Source organism: Nothoprocta perdicaria, unplaced genomic scaffold (assembly GCF_003342845.1).
Source record: "Nothoprocta perdicaria isolate Ctin4 unplaced genomic scaffold, notPer1 scaffold_211, whole genome shotgun sequence".
Classification (NCBI taxonomy): Eukaryota; Metazoa; Chordata; class Aves; order Tinamiformes; family Tinamidae; genus Nothoprocta; species Nothoprocta perdicaria.
The window spans coordinates 1,284,653-1,311,297 of NW_020455328.1; positions in this window are offsets into that span (position 1 = coordinate 1,284,653).

Below are 26,645 nucleotides of genomic sequence, written 5' to 3' on the forward strand. Positions count from 1 at the left end.
TGGCGAGGCCCGTGGGCTCTCGCCGAGGACCCTGCTGTGGGGCTGAACAGCACCAGCCCCTCACGCCCAGCGTTGGACGCTGCTGGCTAATGTTCCGGCCACATCTGGGGCACTGTGTCCAGTTCTGGGCTCCCCAGGACAAGAGGGATGTGGAGCTGCTGGAGAGAGTCCAGCGCAGGGCTACGAGGATGATCAGGGGCCTGGAACATCTGCCATATGAGCAAAGGCTGAGAGAGCTGGGCCTGTTCAGCCTGGAGAAGAGAAGACTGAAGGAGGACCTGATCGAGGGGGAACCTGGTCAGCGTGTATAAATACCTCAAGGGAGGCAGTGAGGAGGAGGGGCCGGCCTCTTTTCAGTGGTGGCCCACAGTAGGGCTAGAGGAAATGGCCACAAACTGAATCATGAAAAGTTCCACAGGAACTTAAGGAAAAATTTCTTGACAATGAGGGTGACAGAGTGGAACAGGCTCCCCATGGAGGTTGTGGAGTCTCCTTCTTTGGAGATCTTTAAAACCCGCTTGGATGCAGCCCTGTGCCCCGTGCTCTAGGTGACCCTGCGTGAGCAGGGGGGTTGGACTCGATGACCTCTGAGGTCCCTTCCAACCTTCGGCATTCTATGATTCTGTGCTTCTGCCTGTGCAAACACTTGGCTCGCTTACAGCTAAAATGCCCCTTTCCTTCCTCCTGGGGTGTTAATCAGATCAGTTTGCCAGAGTGGTTTTGTGGGATTCATCTCGATGTTGCAGACTCTGACATGCTTATTGTCAACACTCCGCTTGGGTCAACATGATTTGCTGCAGTGGCTGATATTGGACACTGTGAGGAGAGATATTCATAAAGCTGGAGGGGCCCAAAGAAGGCCAGTGTAAATATGCACCAGTACAGGGGGGCAGCACAGGCTGTCGAAGGACAGAAGCTACTAGGAGCATTTGGAAAGACAGGGCAAACTTGAACAACTCACCTCATTAAGAATCTCAGAGGTATAAAATGGATATGGGTGCTGCTGTGTCAGAGAGGTTCTGTTGAGTTTTGAAGGCTTTCTAATATGGTGAATTGCCAATTGAAAAAAACAATTGTTTTATATGTTATCATATAAGAAGGCTGTTGAGGTTGTTGGCTGCATCAGCTAGGATATTAGTAGAAGCACTTATCTTTACCTACTGGAACTTGTCTTTTGAAGCTTCTTTCTGGTTACAATTTCAATGCCAAGACTGACTCTAGACCCCTGTTTCCAATATGTGAATTAGGAGCATGAGAAGTTCCACCAAACATTCAGTGCTTTTATTTCCTGCAGTTTAAGGACATCACCGGACAAAGGACATCACAGTGCAAAGTGTTAGCTGGAAAAGGGCAGGGGCAAAGCAGTAACAGAAGCAATAACATGAACTAAAAATGGATGGATCGACTCTTCAGTATTTATCTTGAAAGTTTCTAGAAAGGAGCCCTTTCCTCAGGTGTGTATATTGATTCAGGGGAAGAGAGCTATGTCTCTCTGCATGTGTTTAGACCACTAAAAATAGTTGCCTACAGATGTTTGGCAAGCCTGCCTGCATGATGCAAGTAAAATAGTTTGCCCAGTGACAAGAATGAAAGGGCAGGAGAGAGTGCAGGGAGCTCCAGAGAGTGGCTGCACGAAGAGGAAATAGTGTGATATCCTAAATCCATAATAGCAGACCAAAAAGTTCTGGTCTTCAGTTACCTCTAATTCTCTTAATTTCCTGAGTTTTGGTGTACTCACAGTTTCACTACTGGGAGCCGTGTTTTCTTTTTCTTCAGCAACTGGTCTTTCTCTTGGCCTTATTTAGACATGCACATTCACACCAGATTTTCCAAATCTGTCCTCTGTCCTCTGCCCGTTTTACTGCAGAAAATATTGTAATTCAGGAGAGTTTATTAATTAACATACTCTTCCTGTTTAGGTATACACAACCTATGGAATGTATACCTAAAACAACAGAACAAGTCTCCTGGTTGTAGATTTACTAATGAAGTATTGGAAGCAAAATTCTGGCAATTCTGGCTTCTGTTCTGACTTGGGATTGGTGTTTCTTTGCTAATACTACTCGGTACTAAAGACACAGTAGATTTTTTTAAGACATCAGCAGAAGATGGGTGAGTTTAGTGGAATCCAAGGAGGGCTCTATTACTTTTAAAGGCAACAAAATAAGGACTATCCAGGGCTGAAGTGCTTCTGGCTTGGCTGATTTTACTCACAATATTCCTCCCCATTCCCTCCCTTTTTTGTATGCCACGTTAGTAGATGGCTCTGTTCTTCATTCCTTATTCTGCTGGTGTAACTTGTTTCATTTCTTCCCTTGGGAAGTTTCTGATGCACTGAAGCTCCGCTGAGCCATTCAGCCTGCTTTGATGTACTTCATTCAGCATTAGATACCAAAACCTTTCTCATCTCAGACAACTTTTGTCCTGGCTGCTTTCACTACAGAGGACTCCAAAAATAGTTGACTCTGAGTATAATTAAAATTGTGCAACGTTATTTTTGTACTCAGAGGTTGTTTTTTTTTCTTCTGTTACAGTAATTAACAACCATTTGCATATTCTCAGCTGCCAATTTTCAGTTTAATCATTGTCAATTTAGTCATTACAATTTATCATTAAAAGAAAAAGAATATCAAGAGCCTCCTACCTTGTAGGATATACTGAAGGCTTGGAGGATCACACAGTGAACAAAGTTACTTGCAAACGCCGTCCTGCTCTGCGTGTAGGAGATGGGCAGCCCTGAGGGTATCTCTAGCCCTGCTGCTTCCCTCTCCTCTCCAGCCACATTAGCGTTTGGAGAGAGGTTTGCACAAAACGGGAATTCGGGCTAATCAATGCCTAGGCTTTCCTATCCCTTGGTTGATCCACAGGTTTCCTAGATTTGCGTGGAGCTGCCTGTAATTAAAGTAGTCTCTGGACTGCTTTAATTGGCACGGTGGATCTGTAGTGGCCAAGGGCACTGAGTGTAAATGCAATTTCCCCCCCCTTTTCCTCTGCTTATGCTGGATTAATCTGGAGAATATGGCCTCCAGTGTAGGAATGGCAGCATTTCTGAGCATCTGCTTTGAAGTGGCCGTTGTTTCGTAAGGGCCGCTTGCAGCGTTGCCAAGCGGCCAGCCCGGCGGGGCCGTTTGGAGCCGAGCTGAGCCCTCGCAGAGGATCTGCCCGCACACAGCCCCGTGCGTGCCGGCTGCTGCGGGAGGGCAGGCGGAGGTGCCCGGGAAACACCTGCCAAGCACCCGCGGCAGGGAGGACGGAGCGGCTGAGGAGGCTGACTCTGAGCTAAAGGAGCATCCGAGAGCTGCCCATCAGTGGCCAATTTATGAGCCGCTGAGAAAACAATTTTTGGAGGCTTTAGCAGCAACTTTCAGACGGCCTCCTAATCTCCCTTTGCTTTGGCAAGTATCGCATTATAAAACCTGTGTGACATTTTACAGCCCCGCCGGAGTGCAGGAGTGTACAAAGGGATATTTGTCCCAGTGGAGGAGGTTTAGCAGGCAGGATTGTTAAATGAAATATAAACCTTATAGGTCTGTCTGTTTGGTTTGCATCTTACCTTGTCAAAAAACTGATGAAATGCAAAAAAAAAACCCATGTAATAAATGGGCTCCTGCACTGTCAGTGATGGGACTGCTGATCCTCCTTTCAGACTCGTGAATGGAGCATCTCTGGAATGTCTTTGTCTTTGCAAGACTCTGGGTTTGGGGTGAGATTAGGAGGGCAATATTAGATTGGTGGGCTATTTTATGTGCATGAATTTAACATGGATTGATGTGATCGAATATAGCAAGGCCAAGGTATCGAAATAATGACAGTGTTGATCCGAAGCCTACTGAGATCCACAGGAAAAATTCCACTGAATTTTCAGAGCCCTGAGTCAGGCCATAAAACTGTCCCCTGTCCATTGAAAACCTTGATACCTTGCACTGATCTGTGGCTAATAGATCTGCCATTACAATATCTGGGCTCCAATTACAGGGCTTGTTGGGAGTGTTATTGCTCTGTTGCTGTTGTGTGTGTTGCTCTCCTGCGTCAGTTGTGGTGTAATCCCCTCTCCTGCTGCATCACCCGGTAAATCACGGTGATCCCTGCAATGTGGGTTAATTGAAGGAGAGCAGGTCCTGTGAAGCAGTGGTAATTGGCATGAGCAGATTATAATGTTGTATTGGCTTCTTATTATGCCAGCTTTGAAATCCGAGGAAGGCTCCCTCCCCAGCCCTATGGAAGGACCTGCATCTCCTATCTGCTGCTGTCGTACCAAGGTAGCCCCAAACTCACAGCTTTTCTCCTTCAGCTTTTCACATGTGTGAGCTCTTTCTCTCTTAAAAGCTAAATGAATTTCTTTTGTGTTGTAGCATTGTTGATACTTGCCTTTTGGAATGGTTCAAGTGTTAAGGCAACAAAAACCTGGACTTTATTTCTGCTAAAACTCTTTTACAGTTTTGGGATGCCAGGAAGGTAGGACATCATGTAGAAGAACAAGAGTGCATTATTTTTAAGAACTGCCGTAGATTTAAAAATCCCCGTTATTTACTTGTCTTGTTAACTAAAGTTGACATTTCAATTGTTGTGCCAATTCAAGTTAGTTATTAACATCAGCTGTTCCTTTCATTAGTGATAATCTTTCCAAAATTCTAAAACTAATTTTGGAATATTTTTTTCACTGTGTGCTAATTCATCCTTTTTGTGTGTGTGATTGTGTGTGTGTGTATTGTCTTAACTTGAAGCAAATTTGAATTTTACGTGAAATTAAACAGAAAATACTACTAAGCCTGAAGCTTAGTAACACTCTTTCCTTCCAGGGAGTACGAGAGTCACAAACATTAATGGAGGAAAAAAAAAAAATCAGAAGAACTGTACACAAATTAAAAAAAGTGAGGTGGGCCTAAAAATAGGGTAAAGGGGGCACTTAATACTGCTAAGATTTTGGGGTTTTCTTTGAAAAAAATTCTTGAATTCATTAACGAAGCTGGAATCTTCAAAGAAGCCCCTAAAAGGCCGTGAAGGAGTGCTGAGGCCTTGAACGGGGCTTTGAAAATCTGAGCCTAAGACCCTAACCAGGTTTGGGTTCTCCTTCAGTGTTACATTTAGCTCCACAAGAAGCTGTCACGTTGCACCACAGATGATAAGAGCGTGGGTGAAGTGATTTTCTCTCTTCTTGAAATGCTTCAGAGGAGCCTTCTGAGGGCTAATTAATATTAAGCACTTGCAGACTGCCAGGTGAAAAGCACTATGCAAATGGGATAGACGGGAAAAGTTATTTATCATGAAAACAGGGAACCCTGCGGGCAGCAGCACTGCAAACGTTCCCACCAGAGCTCCTGCCCTGGCCTCCACGGAGAGCCTCCCGTTTCCTGCTCGGATCTGCTCACCCTGATGGGGTTAGCCTGGTTTTTGCCACTGAGGAGAATGGTGATGCTTTTTTAAATAAAAAAAAATATTGTTTTGATCCCAGAAAGAGAAGGGAATGAGATGGGGACCTGATGATCCTCACCATTAATTCTTTGACCATTTCATGTGAAAATCAAAAATGGTGTTCTCATAGGTGCAGCTAGCTGTTGAAGTAATGTTTAGCCTTTCTATAAAAGCTGGAACAGAAAGTGTTTTGCTTTGAAAACACTGGCATTGTTTTGATATTTTTGCTTTTGAAAATAATGGAGAAATATCATTGTAGTTGGTTAATGAAAATAGATTCAGGCCATAAATTTTAATAGTGTCTTCTACATCTTGACTTGGTTATGCTTCCAAGAGCTATGACAAACTATATATGTGATAGGATTTCCTTATTATTATTTTTATTGCTGTGAGATAGTCGTGATAATGTGCTGGGTTTTGTTTGCTTCACTTCATTGGCTTTAGGGGTGAGAAGTGAAAGGGTTAGGGTAGAGGAATCATCACACACTTTCTTCCTTCTTAAAAGGGGATAAGCGCGTTGCAGGTGAGATCTGCTTGTCTCTTGCAAGAGACCTACCTGTCCCTGTCTCAAGTGCTTACAGGGTACATGGCCTTTCCTTTGCTGCAGTTGCATTTGACTGACCAGGTCATGAATTTTCTTGACAATTCTTGTGCCAAACACTCTGTTCTGCTTTCTATTGCCTAGCAATGTTATGTGTGCAAATGCAGGGCTGCCGAGTTGGGCTCTTTGGCTTTCCACTCGTGTTTTGGGGAAGGCTTCTTCACATGCTTCTGTAACCCCAAATATTTCACAGCTTTCCTTCTCTTCCTCACACTTCTGTATGCAGGGGTTTGCTATTAGAGCTCCAAGTATACCAAGGGGTTTGCTATTAGAGATCCAAGCTCTCTCGGAGGGTGTCTGCACAAAATAATCCTGCAGCCAGTTGATGCCCCCGCAGCTCCCTGCCACCTGCCAGGCAAAGTCCGGGCCTGGTTCCGCAATAAGGTATTGGGGGCATTGGGCTGCCGGGCTGGGAAAGGCAAACACACTGCAATTAAGCACACACGGTCCTGATTCGAATCCCGGAGGACTGGGAGCAGGGTCCCTGCGAGGGTCCTGCAGCGCCCGGAGCAGCTTGGCCGGTGCTCGGTGATGCTCTCCCTGAGGACAGGCAGCCCCAGGCCCAGGTCTAATGCTCTTCGGCAGCTCCTTGCTTCCCGGTATGGGCTCCCGGGAAGGATGAGCTGTCACCATCCTGATGTGTGCAGAGAACAGAGGTCTCCCGAGATCAGCCTGTTCATTACGCTTCCCGAAGAGCCATTAAATTTCTATCAGTGCAATGTGATCCACTCCTCGGGTAGACACATTGTTTTCTGAGCCTTTTCTTCTGATCTAACCTTCACTTCTGCAATTTCCTTTTTTTTTAAAAATTGTTATTTTAAATCTACAAACGGGAAGAATATAGAAATCTGTAAGCAGCAGCAGTGCATGATTTTCATGCAGAATCGTGCAGGGACAAGATGAATCAAATTATGAATTTTTGCTGCCTTATCTGGTATGTATAAACCTTTATAAAACGAGACATATGTCAGGCTGCTTTTGTGTAAATTTGCTGGATTTTGGGTTCTGTTTCTATTTTTAAGAACACTTCAGTATTGTGCCAATGCTTTAAGGTGGTTGTAAGTATCATACGGTAACAACTGTAACATTTTTGATTGCAGCTGTTTAGGCTGGTTCAGCTAAAAATTTAAATAAAAAGTTGGTTTTAGTTCAAAAGCCTGACATAGAAAAGTAAATGAAGCAAATTTAAACATTTAGGTATTACATCTTTCTGGGATCTGTGTGCATGCTAGGTAATGGCAATCATATGATTTCTGTGTGTATAGAAAAAATTGGAATATTTTTGGGCATAGCGGTATTACCGCATGTGTAATGGCTGTATTTTCAGATGCAGCAGCATGTTCCATATTGCTGTTTTGCTCTCAAATACTGCTAGCTGAAGAAAATTAATGAAGCAGGAATATCTTTATAGGGTGCAACTTTTACTATCTGAAGCTATTTATATAATGCAGTTAATTACAGACCATCATCTGTATTTCAAAAGTTTTCCAGGTGGATAATGTATCTGTAATATGCATTTTACAATATATTTAGTATTTTTTACAAGATGTTTCAATCTATGTTTCTGCCAGTCTGAGCAGTTGGCAAACAAATTAATTAAATTTGAGTTTATAATTTCAGAAAGCAAATTTCCTTAAAATATATACTCAGCGCAGCTGCTAAATCTTCTTTTCTGGGTTCTTTCACACATGTTCTTTGATCAGCAGTGTCTCTTTCTAGGTAATGATAATAGTAAATCCAAAAACTTACACAGATGACATAGAAATATTATCCAGCTCAATGCTGTTCCCATTTTTCTTTCTCATAGAATCTGTACATGTGTATTTGATCACATAAATTGTGCTCATTTTGCCAATGCAGATCTCTGACCCATGCATTTGTTTATCTTTGAGTGATACATGTTACGCATGGTGATTACCAATCATGTCTTTGAGACTGACAGTATTTAGATGTAAATGCATCAGTGCAAGGAGGGTGCATTTGTGCTCCAGTTCAGCATTTTTTTCTGACATGAGTCACGTTTTGGTGACTGGGAGGGCAAATTGCATGGCAGCTGTCTCAACAGAGAAAATAGGAGTTGTTTGTATTGTTAATTGACATTCCTTTGTTTTCTTTAATTACTGCACATTTCAAATATACATATTTTCCCCCACTTTTCAAAGGTCTAGAGCTTGTTTTTATTTAAGTATCAGGAACATACTCACTGGAAAGCTTTCAAACTGATTTTTAGATTGCTCTTATACATGTAACCAGCATGTTACTAATGGTGGAGGGAAATTTAACAATGCTGCTCCCTTTGAATTATAGTAGTCCTTGAGGAAAGGCTGTTAAGAGAGAATTTGTTTCTCTGTACATTTTAGTTCTTACATTTTTAAATGTTTCTAGAGGCTTATAACTAAACTGCAATAATTTGGTAGTTTGAAACTTCTACAATGGCACTGTAGGGAAAGATTGTTTAAAATACTTTTTTAAAGGGGGATTAAAATATAAGATTATTCTGAGAGTGGCTAATAACAGCAAAACCAAAAGGTTAGGCTGAAATAGCCACACTCTGGGTTATGTAAATGCATCTCTTACAGACCTGTGCACTGCTTTGGGTTTCATCAGACTTGACTTGCGCTTGCACCACGGAGAGCTGGAGAGCTCCTCAGTGATACATAGATCTAGTGCTAGTCCTCTCCGCAGGGTGTATTCCATCCTAAAATAATCCGTAACGTAAATGGGAGTGGTTGCACTAGTGAGATAAGGCACGATGTCCTTTTTATGGTAATTCTAGCTACTAAAAACTGTTGGGGAAAAATATATTTTCCAAGCTTGGCCATTTCCTTTTAGGAAGAAAAAATAGGAAAATAATAATCCTTTCCAAACAGTAGATCCTATAATTAACTTGGACAAAGGGAAATTTACAGCAAGTGGCAGTTCACTGTTGTGGCCCCACTTTCAGCAGCAGAGGAAAATCTGTTGTACTTTGCATTATCAGGACATTGAAAAAGCTTATAAATGATGAACACGGTACAGTGCAATCCTACAGACAATAGTAGTGTGTCGTTCTTGCAATGAGTGGTACAAGACGTTACAAATGGTATAAATCACATTGCAAACTATTTAAATATCTGTAGTCTCATTAGGTGATAAGGAATTCCAGAAACGCCAAATAGGAATGTGGGAAATAGGCAAGGAGAAAACTTGTAGCCAAGTCAGCAGTGCATGTTACTGAAATATTGGAAGTGTTTCTTATATGACAAGAAGTCATAGGCTTGTCACCATTGTTATTGCAATCTTTCAGATTATAAAAGATTACAAAAAAATCTTTGGTTTTGTACTGAAAAAAAAAAAAGAGGCGGTTTTCACAGTGCAGAGTGAGGCAAGTTAAGAGGGCCCTGCACTCAGCCTCCCAAGCAAAGGCGAGAAATAATCACATCACAAAGATCTTTGCGTTTTAAGAGACAAAGCAACTACCCAAATATTTACATGATTAAGAAAAACCCAACCTTCAAGTCTTAATAAGAGTCCCTGTAAATCCCTAGGGAACAGGTGAACGTTTTCGGTGTGGACGTGGCCTTTAAGGCTTTAAGGAGCCAAGCGCGGACACGTGCGGCCTCCTGAGGCGCCAGGCCTGGCAAGGCAGCCGCAGCCACATGCAGCTTCTCCACATTAGCACAGGGGCCACCTGGACGGGCTGCTACCAAACAAATACATAAAAAACACTATTTGGCAACTTTTGAGGCACCCGTGAAATTGTTGGGGACGTGTTCTCGGGAGATAGGTATGGATTTCACTCTATCACATGGAACAGGCATAGAGTTGAAAATACTGTGGAAAGCAGCTAGCTGTTTGATGAAATTGAGTAATTTAGCAAGTCACAGATCACCAAGACCAACCATGTTATTTAATGGTAGTTGTAAGATATAGGAATTTGGATATATTGAAGTGGAAGGGTTTGTTTCCTCGTTTCCAGGGAGGAGGGGAAGTGGGATTAACTGTTCCATGTAATTGGTGATCCTTCCACGTGCCGTTTGCAGAAGCATATGAACTGGCTCAGAATAGTAGTATCTGTGGAAGTTGACTCTTCCTCCAAGCGTAGAAGCCAGAGAGAGCACACACACCCTCGGAAAGCGTGGAATAGTAGCAAAGATTTGATATATGTGGGACATCAAGACCTAGCAGGTGTATTACACTCCATAGAGTTACTATATAACTAGATATTTCCCAAATTCTCCCCCCCCCCCCCTTTTTTTTTTCCTTCATGGAAATCCAGTGTCATGGGCAAAAAGAAAAATCTAGCAATTTGTCTGGGAATTCCAGTGTCTTGGTAGAGTGATTAGAGCAGGAGGTGGAGCCGACCGCAGGCCCAGAAGAACGGCCGCTGCTCCTACGTCCATCAGCTATGTCTTTTTTTTCAGCCTACAAATCAAACCTTAATAGCCCCAGAAAGGAAGCTTTAATAGCTCCCCGGGAAACACAATTTTGAAGGTATGCAAGCTGTGCTATTTTGGATTAGCCTTTCTGTTTCTCATGAGTCAAATAAATTTCTCCGTCCTGTTCACTGAGACAGTTTCCCTATGTAAGAAGGCCATTTAGTATCCATATAGATGTTCTAGTACTTGTATTTTTTGACAAATTGTATTTTCTTTTCCCCTTTTTATCAGGGAGACATGCCAAGAATATTTTCCCTCATCGTTCCCTGTTTTTCCTGCTTTCTTTATGTCCTAATGAGTTTGTTGGGAAGTTCTGCAGAGTATGTGTCTACTTTTGAAAAGTAGATCTATGTATCGTATGTGCAATGTTAAGACAATATGCTACTGAGCATCTACACAAATAATTGATATACATGAAAGATGCTAATAAAAAGCTGGAATGGACTACTACTCAAAAACATACGTTGTATTTACTCTTACACTTTCTGTATCTCAGATGCCCAATGGCTATTGGAGTGCATGATGAAGGAAATAAGGCATTCCTGCCTGGGCCTGTTTGCAAGACTGAAATAAGCTGGCACATAACAACAGCTCTAAATGCTGTGTATGCTAGTCAGGCTGTTTGATGGAGCTTGCTGAGAAAGATAAGAGGGCCTTAAGAGAAGCCAGCAGTTCATCCGACTAGTGTTGGCTGCTACCAAAATCCAAGCCAGCCCCATTCTGGAATGGATCTCTAACTACTGTATATTAAAAAAAAAAAAAAAGGAATTCTTAGTTATTTCATCAGTTATAGCAATGGTTTCTGAGCGTATGGGAATCTAGGATATGCCTGGATATTACCAGAGCACATTCTGCCTTTCAGCTTCGCTGGCTAAGTCACTGTGTAAACCAGTGCAAGCGAGTGTGTTCAGGCTGGTGACAGGACAGGCCGCTTCACTGGGAGAACTTCAGAGCTACATTCCCTCTGTAAGCTTTCTGTTTGTTTTTTTTTTTCTTAAGTGTGTACAAATCTGATGTTCCCCAAAATAAATAATTGGCGTTAGCTAGAGACAGGACCAATGCAAACAATTATAATTTCGTCCTTACTAATAATGTAGTAATTCCAGTATAGTATTCTGCATTCAAGAGAAGAGGAGTAATAAACAAAGCAGAAAAGAGCATTTTGCCCTATAAAAAAATGCATAGGATAGCATGTCAGCACTTATAGCCATACAAAGTGTTTCACCGAGCTGCACACTTAACACAGGAAGGTAAGTGTCAACTGGACACTTAACTCGTCTTTGTGTGGCTACTTTTTATCTGTGTTGATCGGCAAGAGATGCACCCACTGTTGCAGCCTTTCGTATCACTCTGCATCAGGAGGGTATCTGGACCCATTTTATTGCTGTTTGGACCAGAAATAATTTGGTATCTGAAGAAATAATTCTGTAGTCAAGCCCTGCTGCTTTGAGGTGTTCTGTTGGCTTACCAGCTGGCCTCCCCGATTACTTTCATCTGTTGCAGACAAGCCTTTCCATGGCACTTCTATCATCCATGTGTGCTGGGAACAGATACTGCCTGCTTATTCTGAGCGATGGCTAAAGGCAGGTTCTTTGATGTTGCTCTCAAATCCTCCACGAGTCAACATCTTCCTCTTTCCTGATAATTTGCTGCACGCCTGAGCATTATGCTTGCAGTTACACCCATACAGAGGTCCTAAATGCTTTCTCCCTCTGGGGAAAAACTACAAGGGGAGTTAGGAAGCTTTTGTGATTAGAGATATGTGTTTGAGGCCGTTGTGAATCTGTTGTTGTGGATGTATTTTTGGGATCACACTGGGGTGCTGCGATGAAGCACGTCACGGATGGCAGCTACATCTCTGACATCCCTCAGCTGTCTGAAATGAGGAGCTGCTTAACATTTTTTTTTTGCAAACTGTTAGTGGTGAGTCTGCTTTTCAGGCAATAGCCTGAAGGGTCAGTGCTGCGGACGGTTGGGTAGAGAATTCCTTGCATGAAGACTGTGCCTCGCTGCTCAGCTCAGGGAGCTGGGGAGCTTGGAGAGCCTGGCTACGCTCCCGTGCTGGCAGCAGTGATGGGCAGAGACCAAGGAGAAGTGTGTGGTGTCTTGCATTTGCTCTAGCTGTACACTGAGATGTACAGCTGACACTTGTTTTTGCTCCTGGCATAAACACTACCATCAAGTCTGAAAGATGTAAACAGGTACCATGTGCAGTGCCTGCTTTTTACCATCCTCCATCCTGCTCAAATGTTACATCCCCATAGTTGCTGAAAACCACAGTTCTCAACTGTGATCAGGGAACCTGCCCCTCTGCTGCGGATTGCACTTTTCATGATGTGTGTGCGACTCTGTGCATCACTTTGCCCAGAGACCCCTCCACCCCTGACTCCAGTCCTCTGCTCCCTGCTGTGCCCATCACCGTGGCATCAGTTTGGCTTCTGATCAGGAAAGTCTTAGTCAAAACACAACCCGCAGATTCTTGGAGCACTGCACCGTATAAGTATACACTAAATATACATGTAAAATACAAGCTCTGCTTTGATAATTGAGGCACTAATACCAAAAGTTGGTATGAGTTTATTTTCTCTGTAAAATTCGCATGGCTTTTTTGTCGGCATTTGCCGAAAATAATTTCTGTGTCAATATTTCCAGAAAAGCTTTAATAAAAACATAGCTCTCAAATGCTCTTAACCATAAATCCCATACCACTGCATAGCCTCCTCCCATCCTACACACAAACAATAAAAGTGGAAAAGCACGAATTACAGATACACTTTCATCCCTGTATCTGCGTCAAGCGCAATGCAAAGCGATGATGTGGCAAAACTTGGGAATGTCTGTATGGGAAATAAACAGAATTCGGGAAAGAGGGAGTGATGTGGGAGGAGGGTGGGAGAGCTTTTAATGTGCTGCATTTCCCCATTCATGTTGATGTTAAGTACAGCACCTCCAAATGCAGCCTAGTAAGGCAAAGAGTTTTAATACATCAGAAGGTCACCTACAATGAGATGAAACGCAAAAAAAAAAAAAAAAAACCCTAATTATCTCTAAATTTTCCCAAGGTTGTAAGGCCACTCTTTCCATGTAGTGCCAAGGAAAGAGAACAAGACAGAGTAGCTGTGTGCAATACATTTTCAGCCTCTAATGGGCTTCTCTTGCAGTAGCCAGGCTCCCAAAGGATGTTTGTGTTAACATCTACCAAATATTTAGTGAATGTACCAGCTAAGGGGAAAAAAAAAGGAAAAAAAAAGGAAAGGAGAGGCCTTTAGGAAGCTGCTTCTGAAAATCCTAGTAGCATAAACATTTCAGAAACAACTGGAGTTGTTGGTAATAGTAATATAGAAGGAATGGCTCTGTTGTTTAACAACTCTGGATATAATTCAGCGTTGTTCCCCACTAGGAATCTATGTATACCTAGTAAACCTAGAAGTTATTTCAGGTACATTCAGTCTGAATTTAGGTTGGTATCCAAATTTCATCCGAATTTTGGTTTGCAATTGAAGTGGTTAAACAGGGCGCTTAATTACCCTGAATGTCCTCCATAGTGTGCCTCTAGAAGAGTGATTCGGCAAGATATAATCATAAATACCTCTGGAAAATAATTTCTTCTTTTTGTTATTTGGTAAGGAAGTTGAGGGAAGGATGCTCCTGATTTGGATAGCTCACTTCCTTATTTTAAGCATGCATTTGTATTGCTAAACGCTTCATCTGCCAGCCTATTTTATTATATGTATCAGCAAATCATGAGAGGTTATTATTAAATGACTGCTACATACCTGCTAAAAAATTGAAATTATAAAAAAAGCTCCAATTCTTCTTGTATTTTGTATTTTTCATAGAAAATCTTATAAATATGATAATATTAAGTACACGGGATTTTTAGATTTTCTAGAACGCCATGGATAATTTTCTTCCATGATTGCGTGTATGTCCAATATCACTGTAAAATGGTGAATAAGAAATTGGGTGCCACTATTTATTAAAAAGAAAAAAAAGAAAAGAAAAAAAGAAAAAAATCCAGGCAAAAGCATTTACTTACCACTGTTTATGTTGAAAAGGCTGAAGACCATTGAACAAAGTCCTGAATGGAAGGAGTAAGAAGTGCCACCCTGTGCTTTGCATGTTAAAAGTAATGAGGCCTGTCCAAACAAAATTATTTGTATTCTGTCCAACTTTGGCCCGAAAACACTCTACAGTTCCACAGAAGAGCCTAATATCCTCATGTAGCGTAATTGCCAGGCATGGGGAATAATATAATTTACACGTCTGACCATGAAGTGAACCAGAGAAACTGCTTGGGTTTAGCAGCTTGCTTTTGACTTATCTGAGCTACAAAATGGTTGGAGATGTAAATCCAGATGTTGGTTGCTGTAGCAGGGTTTAATGTCTCATAGTTCCATGGATTGGCATTGTGGACTTGGGGTTTTGTTTGTCCCTGAGACTGTCAGAACTGGGGGAAGTCCCTGTGGTGCCTAGGAGGGTGAGGCCCTTACGTGTGGAGGAGATAGATGGAGATGAGAAGAACCCGACAGTAGTTCAGCTGATGGAGCCAGGGAGACATCAGGGGTCTTGGGCTATTCTAGATGCATCTCACCACACACCTCAGAAGCAGCCTGAATTTTGAAGATCATAAAATACTACTAAAATCATCTGCTTCTTAATCCAATATAAATTCTAAATTATGAAAGGATCTGCGGTATGTTTGAGCACCTTCTCTTTTTCTGGGCTGCTAGTGTGTCTTACAGTCTTGTTTAACCCAGTGGCTTGTGTGTGGTGCTCTAAATAATGAAGAACAAGATACCTTGCAAGCATTTGGATCTATTTGGCCAAATATTTGAACCCACTTTGCCAAGTATTTTTGGAATTTGCTTCTTATCTTTGCTATTGTGAATCAGTAGAAAGTGTTACTCAGAAATTAAAATAGCAAATACATGCTTAGGTAACACACATCAGGCTAACCCTATGTTAAGAGAACAAATTATAGGCATGGTATATTTTCAATCATGTAATAGCTTTATATAGAACTACTTTATATTCCTATAATTTTGCAACATGGGTACTTCTTCTAATTATTTTGAAGAGATGTAGCCTTATTGCAGATTAGGCCTTTCCTAATACCACATGTACCTATATATAAAGATATGTATGTATAGCTAAGAAAATTGTGGTGGTGAGAATAACTGCAGTTTTGTCCCTTTTTGGCAAAGGAAAAATTCTGTCTATCTTGTACACGCTGTCAGAGCCTCTTGGTATCAGCAACATGCCCTTCATCTCGCAGTTGGATTTATCCCACCCGGGTGGAATCACCTGACAAACAGTGACAGCTTACGGCTTTCTCCTGTTTATTGATAACTGGATCACCAAAAGTGAGATTGTCATCTTAGTAATGGGACTAGGCCTACCATTATTGCTGTTATTATTGTTGATCATAATAATAATAAAAGTTATTGCCATCAAAAAAGAAGAAATGCTCAAGAACCCTCTGCGCCTCCAATCTTTACGTCTTGGGTGAAAGTGCAAAACTGAGAATTGAAATAGCCAGAGAAATCCAAGATTTCACTAACAAAGAAACACGAAACTTAACAGCATGATTCATTTGGCGTGACATGTGCCAGTGACACCTGCCATTGAAAACATAAATACAAATGCAGAAGGTTAGTTCAGATGCCCCTCGAAACCATGAGCAGATTTCACTTGCCAATTCATAGTCTTCACTTCTGTGATGCTCATATTTAGGTACATAGGCAAACATTTGCAGGCACCCAGGTACGTTTTTCTATTTTGGAGGCAAACTTCAGTCTAAGTATAGATCAGTTCTGGACTGCTCCCTAAACTCTTCTGTCAGTTTAAGTCAACAGGGACATGGGCAGTGATCCCACTGGATCATTTTCCTGTCAAAATTAACTTTTCAGTGTCATCTTAGAGGCAGATTGAAAGCTGTAGTGTTCACTTTTCAATACCCTATTGACACACTTTCCTTAATTCACATGGAAAAGTCGTATTGTGAACACTGTATATTTAAAATGAATTAAAATTGCATTATATTAATTTCAATGTTAAATTCATCCACTGAGTTATTTTATTTCAAACACAATGGCTTTAAATTGCAATTAGGGCATTAATATTCATGATTTTGTTGTCAAACAAGACAGAAGAAGATACTTTGGTTCTTTCCTTTACCAGTGTTTATGTAACTTTAACTTTCTGGCAAGCAACTCATACTTGTAGTGACTTCTCTTTTCCAAGTTGCAGCTCTCAGCACAAGCTGCCTATCAGGGAGAGGGCTATTTATTTATTTTTGAGTTCTCCTGTTGGCTGGGACTTCTTGTTTTAACTGCAGGTTTTCTCTCTGTGTGACTCTCTGTCAGTGTCATATTGGCTGTCACCTTCCTGAGGTGTCCAAAGACAATGGAAGGAATTTTAATCTGTGCTCTCTGAAGTTAAATAATCTGCTCTCTTTTCTTGTGCAGCAGCTCCAATTCACTGGGTATTCTCTGTGAACACCTTAGAGCTCTCCGTGATGTGCAGGGTGGACAAGGGTGGACCTTGTGTAGGTCTCTGGTCTTCTATCTCAAAACATCACGGACCTCTGCTCTCAAAAAAAGAAAAAGAGAAGCAAAAACTCACCTGAAGAGAACAAATAATCATTTATAAAGGATGGCAGCAAACTGTAAATCAATTTTGATTTTCTTTTCTTCTCTCAACAGGTTCCCAGGCAGGAAGTAACCACCTGTACGATGGAAACGTGTGAAGAAAGACACAGGTAACGGTTGGAGTTGAAAGGAGCACACGAGTATTTCTCCTCTCACGTGTCAGCTTTTCTAGAACGCTATGGTGATTTGGAAAGTCCCAAGAGTGAACTGCAAAGCTTTGCTCAGCTCCGTTGGTGGGATTTTTAGTATTTCCTTCAAGTCATCGATGCTCAGAGATGGTGTGTGATGGAAAAAGCGCCACGTCTGTGTGTTCGTAGCCCCTGTTTTTTGGATTAGTTTGCTGTACTGCCGAACCAATTTTGTTTTGAAGAGCAAGGAGTGAATGTGATGGATTTATCTTCAGAAATGAACAAACATGGAAGGAATCCAATAAGTCATAAGCTAGAAGATCAGAAGAAGGTAATATTATTTTTTATTATACTTAATTACTTTGAATCATAAACTCTTTGGTGATTTTTAGTAAAGCGGAAACCAATTGTTTTGGCTGATGAAGAAGTCTGCCTGGGTGCTCCCACAGCATAGCAGTACAGGGAACTGCTCTTATGGGACATTGTCTAGTAATTTTGCTTCTAAAACGGCCTGATTGCCTGGCAATTTTGTGTCAAGTGCTCAATGAATTTGTCTAGCAAATTGGCTGGCAAAACTCTTACTCACTCTTGGTGCTGAGTTGATGCCAGAAACCTGCTGATCTGGAATAAGTATCTGACAGCACTGACACAGATCTTTGTCCTTTGCAGTGAATGCCTTTCTATTGCATCGTAGCAATTGCTCTCTGTAATTTGGTTCCTGGTGGATAATCTGTTGTTGTTGTTAGTATTTTTCAAGTTTGATCTGTCAGTACCTTTGAGTAATTTAAACAAGCAAATTTGCATGCTTATGGTATGGGAAATCCTCTTGGAAATTCTACTGTGGTCGACTGTCCCAAAGGTGTGTAAAGATAAAGTGACTGGCCCTTGCCCTCCCAGTCTACTTGTGTTAATAACTTAGACTATCTTGACTGTGTTCTGGATGTTCTGGAATCTATTTCTTGGTACTTATTTCATAAACTTAAATTTCATGCCTCAGAACTTATGCAGGCCTTCTGCTTAGCTGTGTTTTACTAGTCTTGTGATACGTCAGTCATAAATTCGTCCTGAAAATAGAAGTGTTTTGTTTTGTCTCCATCTTATTAAACTCTGTTTATATGTTCAAAACTGCTCTACCAGGAACCTGTCTGCATTGATGTGGCGTTTCCAAAATATCTGGTCCTAAGCACCCTGTGTCCGTACCTGTGCCGGAGGATATCCTAGTTCCCTGCGCTTTGGCATCAGCTCATGCAGCCACGTAAATTAGATCTGCATCAGGTGTGGGCATCGGTTACACTTCTTTTGAAACAGGCAGAGCATCTGGCCTGGGGTTTCATGTCAGATTAATGTTTCTTATGCCAGCTGGGGCATACCAGAGCTCTGAATTACCCTTCCTTACGTGCCTGGGCTCTAATATAAGGTCTGCATCAAGTGTCATCGAGCAGGGAGAGTTCATTCTGGGGTAGCATGTTGTGGCAGTGGTGCCCTTAACCTAATACAAAGCCTTAAAAGGAGATTTACTGTCCTCTTTGAATTATAAAATAGGTTCAAAGTGACTGTTAGCATCCAAGTCATGTATAACTGGAGGTTATGTACTTAATTATTATATAGGCTTATAATAAGTGCTTGCATTATTTTGGAATTTTGGCATGAAAGTCACAGGCTAATAGGTTTTAAACAATGTTGACCTTGTTTGGAGAAATAGGAATTGGTGGAATTTACTGGCAGCATAAATAAAACCCCTGTAAATCCCAGCAAATCACACACTTGGCCTTAGTGCTTCTGTAGTGCCTGTGCATTAATCTGAGTCATTTAGTCATAGCAGATAGCCCTTTAAAGTGTAGAGAATTGCTGGAAACGCACCAGGATAACACATGTGATGAAATTATTGGGAAAATATATTCAGCCTTTGAGCGGTTCTTGTAATGGAGCAGACACAGAGGTGTGTGATAGCAGATAACTGGTTTAGGGCCTGAGACTTTCCCCGACTCCTAATTCCCACTCTTCTGGGGCACACAAGCAAAGCTAAGCCGAGAAATATTAGCACAGATCTCGACATCCAGGGTGCTGCATCCTGAACCCTTATGTCTGATTTAGAGTTGAACGTGTTTGAGTCCGTCCCCCTCCTCTTTTCCTCCTCCCTCTTTTTCTCACAAGGATATTTTTCCCTTAAGTCTAATACTAGCAGATTCACTTACAGAGACTGTCTCTTCAGATTGCCTAGGAGGGGAAAGAGGATAGTTTCAAAGAGGATCTGTTGCACCCCAGGGTCAAGTGTTTTCTTTGAGCGAGCTTGTGGATATTTTATCCAGCTGCAGAAGTACCGTGCAGCGCCCAGCGGAAAATCTGCGGCTGCTGAAGGCCCCTGGCCCTGTGATGGGGCTGATTCTGAAGAATTAGGTGCGATGATGAAGCAGGAGTCTGGTTGGTTTTCATCACATACAGGAATCCTAAGTAGTAATCTGATATCAATGATGTGCGAATACCTGTTTTGTTAATGAAAAGTTAGTTTTATGTTTTAATAAAATGACTCTTAGAGTCATTTTAACATTGGGAAAATGGAAAAAAAAAAGTGAGAAATACAAGAAGTAGTAGTCTGGCTACTTCTTTGTAACATCTGATATGAAGCAAATTCAGAAATATGTTGGATAAAAATGAGTGAAATAAAAACGAACTATTTGGGGAAAAATTGGCTGACACTGTGCTCACTTCAATCCGTGGATATCCCAGTGCTGCTCTACCTGGATCACACCCGGCAAAAGCCGAGCTGAACCTCTTGCATAGCTCACCTGATCGTAAATTACCAAAAAACACTGTGTTTTGTATGGGTGGCAATGGTCTTCCTCTCACGTAGGAGAGGAAGATCATTGTGGTCAGTTACTGGAACCCATGGGGGAGTCACAGGGCTTAGGGCTCCCTCTGTGGATTCTTCCCGATGGGAGAGGAGCCTCAGGGAATGGTGAGGGTGGGTGAGGGCCGGCACGGACGGTTTGGGGATGCCCATCACCTTAGTCTGCTTGAGGACCGTGTTTCTGTGGCATTGCTGTCCACAGAACGTCCCCGCTGCCTCCCTCACTCCGAGCTGGAAATGGAGCCAAATACACGACTCAATATTTGCAGAGAGTTCAGGCTAAGTGCTGTCTTTCTGCATCTATTTGCTGTTCACACAAGGTAGAGGAATTTCTTGTTAAGTGGTATGACAAAACAATATTAATAGCAGTCACATCCAAAGCCACTGTGGTATCAAATCCATTTCTTACCGCCTAAAATAGGCTATATCCATGAATTTAGCACATTGTAAATAGTATGAAGAACTATGAGCTACCATCTTGGTTTCGATGGGGAATTTGCTGCAAACAGCTGTATTAAAACCCAGAGCAGGCCGCTTTATCCGGGTCCCATCATTCAGCGGGACGCTTTGTTTCCAAAATCCACTGAAAAATTCATAAACTGCTGTCCCATCCCCAGCTGACACTTGTCAGATCCGTGAAGTACATACTCAGATTGTCCCAATTAATCCCGCTGTTTACTTGTTTACCCTTTTCCTGCTCAGGAGAGCCCCGTGGTCGGCATTTGCTGCGTGGGCCGTGGGCTCTGTGGGGAGGCCCCATGGGGCCTGCACGTGTTTCCTTTCTGTGCTTGGCCTCCTGTAAACCTGGGAAACGGCTTCACATCCGCAGCAACGTGGGAGATGTTTCCCGGGAACAGCAGCGCCTGGTGCCTTAAAGGTTTGGCTGCTGCTCTGTCGCTTAGTGATTTACTGTGGTATTGGGTAGTGTGTTTAGGGGATGCAAGCCACCGAGCCCCTGTCCTGACACACAGAAAATCGTGTGTGTCTTGATTTAACCTCTCTCCCTTCGGCAGAGTGCAGAGCTAATGGCCTTGCTCCGCTATACGTATTTTGCAAGTGGGAATTTTTGCATTTCTGATTACAACAGGGACCCATGGCTTGGAGTTTTGCACGTCTGCAGCACTTGCTGTTTGTTCTCAAGGGTAACTTTTCATCAAGTTTCCTTTTCATGCCCCTTAACCAACACCTAAGCAGGAAAAAAGCCAGACCTGTGCGTTTTGTATGTTGGATCTTTGCTCTTGGTGTACTTTTGGGACCGCTGCATTTCAGGTCTTGGTGTCTCAGTTTAAGGCTTGACCCACCATATTCCAGTTGTTTTTGAAATTTAGATATGAGAAAAAACAGGGATCTCACTCATATCCAGAATAAGACATTATGACCTTCAGCTTCTGTAGGCAGATAAACCACTGAACTCAGGGGGATTTCTCATAAATATCACGACCCTGTAACGTGGCAATAAGTGAAGCTAATGGATAAGTTTAAGTGCCAAGCGAGCCTGAAGATCCTCACGTCCTTCCTCTGCTGGGGGAATGGTGGGGCCCGAGGATGCACATGAACGACTCCGCTCTTCTCCACGCTGGCCATTTGGAGATAAGCAAAAATGTCCAAAAATCTGTCAGATTTGGCTTTATACGGTCAAACAGGAGGCTGCTACTTTTGGAGGGCCTGGGATCTCAATGAGGTTACTGTTCTGTCCCTAAAAAAGTTGTGTTTTTTTTCCATCCTGCCTCTAATTTTCCTAAATGGAGTGGAGGATGAGAAATTGAAAGGGGGTATGGGCATGTTCTTTTTTCATTTTCCTGTTATTCTTGTCTTCCAATTCTTCTGAACGAGGAATGGAGATAGGAGGAGCTGCTCATCTGATCAATGAGGAATCAAAATACAAATTTTGCTTTCCAAACTCTTTGTCTCTGCAGCCTGTGAGCTGCTGCCCCCCCCTCTCCCTGCCTGCCTCCCTCCACCTGCAGGGGGGTTTCTGCCTCCAAATGTATGCCAGAAGAACTGGAATTATTTCTCTCGCTGCCTGGGGTGCCGTGACCTGGCTGCTCTTGCTCTCTGAAATCAATACATGGACTCTTATTAGTGCACGTGCTCCACTTTCAGAAACAATCTTTGCAGCCTCCATAAATGATATTAAGTATCATTATATCAAACGCAAAATATATGTTTTGTAAGACACCAGGTTAATAACTCACACCCTCTATCGCAGTGCACAGTTTCCTTTTCCTGCTATTAAAGAACCCTGGTAAAAATACGGTAATAGACACTTCTAATGCCTTTTACATTTTCCTGCCTCCTCTAATCCCCTGTCTGCAACAAAATCACAGTTACAAATGGTAGTTGACCCAATGGTGCACCAAAATAACAACAACAACAAAAAAATGCTAATTTATTGTTTCTTTAAAAAGGTGCTATGCCTTAGTTTCTTAGATGACTAAGAGTCACACAGTAGAAGTTACACCCCGGTGTCTCCAATGCTGGCTTGAAGGAGCTTGGCTGCTTTGCAGTTGCTGGTGTTGGCAGAATTTTCTGTAATCAGATAGATGAGATGCATGATATTTCCTACATACACATACTGCATAATTTTTGATCTGCAATGTAGGGTAGAGTTAGAGAAAAGAAGGCTTTTCATTTGGACTGGTTAGTTAATTTGGTTATTTGATTTTTTTTCCCTTCAAAACGATACAGACTGAGTAGGAGAGTGACACAATTACTTCCCCTTCCCGTCCTAGCTCTTTGTTTAGTGCTGAAGACACAATTTCCTTTTTGTTTTCCTTTCCCTGCAGTTTCTTGCTCTGTTGTTATTAGTACAGATACAAAGATAGATTTAGGCATGTCTTAAAAACTCTTACCAAGCTTGGGGTAAAATACGATGACTGAGAAGTGGAAGAGAGTGAAATCAGAGGAGGTAGTGTCCCGCGTTTATGCAATTTGCTGTAGGACACCTGGATGGTTACAAATCATCTGCAAGGGTTTCATTTGTCAAGTATAAAAAAATTGCTAGCGGCTCCCCACCATCAATCTGTTTTGATTGCTCTTGCTCCTAGCTTTGTCAAAGAAAACTCTTGTCAGCCCCAGGATGAAGGACAATTTTAGGAATAGTAAATAAATGGCTAAAATTGTATTAAATCACATGGTTTTCTTTTTGTTGCTGTGTCTGTAGTGGTATTGCAAAATAAGGAAATCACACTAGTTCTTATTCAGTATTTTCCTGCTGATAATAGTTATTATTTTCTAAATGTAAGTGAATAATGTTTGTTCATTGAAATTGTCACTGTGAAAAATCTGTTGTACCTCAAAGATGAAGCGCAGATAAAGAAAAAACAATATTGGCCTGTCCCTCTCCTGTGCCACCATATCCCGACTTTCCTTCTAAGCGGGAGCACAAGCGCAGGAACGTTGCCCAGAGTGGAGAATCAGACCAGTGGAGAATCGGAACCGAGGCGTCTAGGGGACACCTTGCGGTGCATTGAGATTTGGAAAGTCACCCTTTCAAAAGTTGTTTTGATTTTTTTTTATCATTACTATTACATTGAAAAGCTGAGGTGAAGAATTAAAGGTCTTGAAGTGTTCCTGAAGCACAACTGAAGAGCTGCTGAATCTTCCTGTTGACACATGGGTGCACTCCCAGCTATTGCTTCTCAGATTCCCTCAGAACTCGGATTTTCCAGACTGCCAGAGGCAGCAGCTCCTCTGCTGCTGCATCACGGTTCAGGGAAGAGAAGGATCTGAGGGGGCTTGTGCTGCAAAGTGCCTTTGTGGGAGGGATGTACAAAACTTCTTAAAGGCTGCATTTTGCATATGCTAAAGCAAGAAATCTCCTGTGAGGTTGTGCAGTGTGCACGCTTTCAAATCACAGCAATAACTTCTAAAACCCATTCTAGACAGGTCTGGCCGTAAGCAAATTGTGAAAGGACAAGTCGATCTGGTACTGCATTTTTTAGCTTCTGGGTGATAAAGTTTGTCTTGTGGAATCATTGACTGATTATTAACCACAATTAACAGTCCCCACATGAACCAGATCTTGTTTTCCTGGCTGTGGTGTTTACATATGCACTCTGAATAGATCAAACGAGTAAGGCTTGACAAAAGCTTGGTCCAAATGCAGAACTGATGCACAGAAGAGTTTAAAGCCAAGCTTCTGCAAATGAGTCTCACAGGATCTTACACGCTCACAATATGAAATACGAAAATACAGAATCAGGGTCTACATACATTGCTGAGGACAGCATTAGCTCCATAATTCAGGCAGCCCTAAAATGCATTTTCTTGAGTCTGTATGTTGCACCATTAACTCAAGACTATACTTCTTTATTATGAATTAAGCTTAAATTAAGTTTTATTATAAATGTCAGTGTGTATTCATGCTGAATTCCAGCAAGAGGATACTACAGGGAGATAATATCTCCTTCTTCTCATTGTATGATTTTTTTAGTATTTAGGAGCTAATATTTAGCTTTTCTGCAGTGCTGAAGTACAAAAGAATGAAAAGGCAGAAAAGAACTTTGGAAATTGTTATCATTTTCTCTTTACTGCAAATATTTCTTTTTCATAGAGGGTTGCAGGCAAACACATAAATACACAGTTTGATTTGAAAATAAGTGTATGTACACAGTAGGCACCACTGGGAGGAAAAAAATGGACATTTTTTAGCTTTAAATTCCCCCGAGGTCCTCTGTAGTATCAGGCCCAGCTGCAGCTCTTGTTGCTCTTGTAGCAAACAGCCTCCTTAGCACTCTGCTGTTGTCTCTCAGGGGGCTTACCCCGTGCTTACAGGAATCACCTTCAGTTATATGGGGCTGCTGAGTCTTTTAGGACAATAATAGTAGTAATTATATGATGTGGAAGATCTATTCTAATTAGGACTGATAAATATATAAACTGAATTTCTTAAGTTATTTACATTGCTTAAGTTCTGTTTGGGAGCAAGGTCTGTATTTTCACATCTTTGCACCTGCAGAGCCCGTTAACCTTCTCCATCTCAGCAAGAAACATAGCAATTGCTCTTGATTCTCCATCAAAGAGGTCATTCTTAAAATACTCTCAGTTCCCATATTATCTTAGTGGCACTGGGGAGCGTGGGGAGCAAACACCCCACTGCAGCCACCTGCCTCGACTGATGCCAGCAGCTAAGCTGCATGCAAATGAATAGCAGAGGCCACACTGATCCTGGGATTAGAATCCCAGAACGGTTGAGGTTGGCAGGGACCTCTAGAGATCATCCAGTCCAACCCCCTGCTCCAGCAGGGACACCCAGAGCACGGGGCACAGGGCGGCATCCAGGCGGGTTGGGAAGATCTCCAGAGACGGAGAGTCCACAGCCTCCCTGGGCAGCCTCTCTTGTGGTTGCCACCAAACACACCTCTGATACCTTTAAGACACTTCCTGCTTACTTGCTGTGTGGAAACAGAGGTAAATGCCGACTTCTTGAGGGTGATCTCGTTCTTTATATGCTGACTTGTTAAACTGCTTTTATCTTACACGCCTGTCATTTCTAACTCCTTTGAGGTAATAAATCAATATTAAGGTCAAAATGCTGGGTGACAGCTATTTCGTTTTACCTGAATTTACCCTTCATTCAGAGTAGAACGGTTATAGCCTTGTGAAACACCAGCTATATTTGTGTTAGGCAATAATTCATTGATCAAATCAAACAATTTTATCTGTTGCTGGTTTATAGTTGCTGTTATGTTAGGAAAGATGATCTCCTGTAAGCAGAGCTTAAGGCAGAAGGGCTAAAGCTCTGTTTCTCTTGTAACTGTTGCCAGTTTTCTTGGGACCCTTAGGGAAATTGCTTAAACTCATTTTACCCATCTGTAAAATTAAGAGATGTATGAATCTTCATTCACTGATTTTCTTCAGAGTAAGATCCTCAGATTGAAGGCCCAATATATTTGACTGATTTTTTTAAAAAAACAAATCCTCACTGTCATTTATTTGCACCGTGTCAGAGGAAAGAAGTCCCCATCGTGAGTCAAGGTTCAGCACGGAGCAAAATAACTCTGGCTGGCTGGAAAACCTTCCAGGTTGGTTGTCATCCCTCCCGAATCCCTTCCCGCATGGAGCCACGGAGCAAGGGCTGGGAAGTTAGTCAGCCTTTCTCATCCCCACTGCTCACCAGGCTGCCCCTATTGACCACATGATGAAAGCAAGTCAAGTGCTTCTTCCACCGCGTGCGCCTGGTGGCTGTGGCCAATGCAAGGGTAGCTGTCAGGAATCTCCTTGGGTGATTTTGACACGTCGGCTCACGGCACACGCAGGAAGAAGGACGGGGCTGTCACTGGGGAGCAGAACGGCTGCCGTAGCAGTCGGGAAGCCGCGCTCTCCAGCAGTGTGTTTTGTAGCAAGGTAGGTTCTCTAGCAGATTTTAAACCGTAAAATTTACCACTCGTGGCTGTTCTGCTTTCTTGGTGAACAGGAGAATATCAGGAGATGGAGCAGAAACAGTGGAGCAGATGTTTGGGATTTCTTTTTAAAATTACTATTTTGGGAGGAAGTTTGTTTGCTGATCTTTTTCCTGTTAGGGAGGATCCTGTGACTGGGGTTGGCTGCTGTGACAGCTGCCCAGGGAAACCAGAGAAGGCT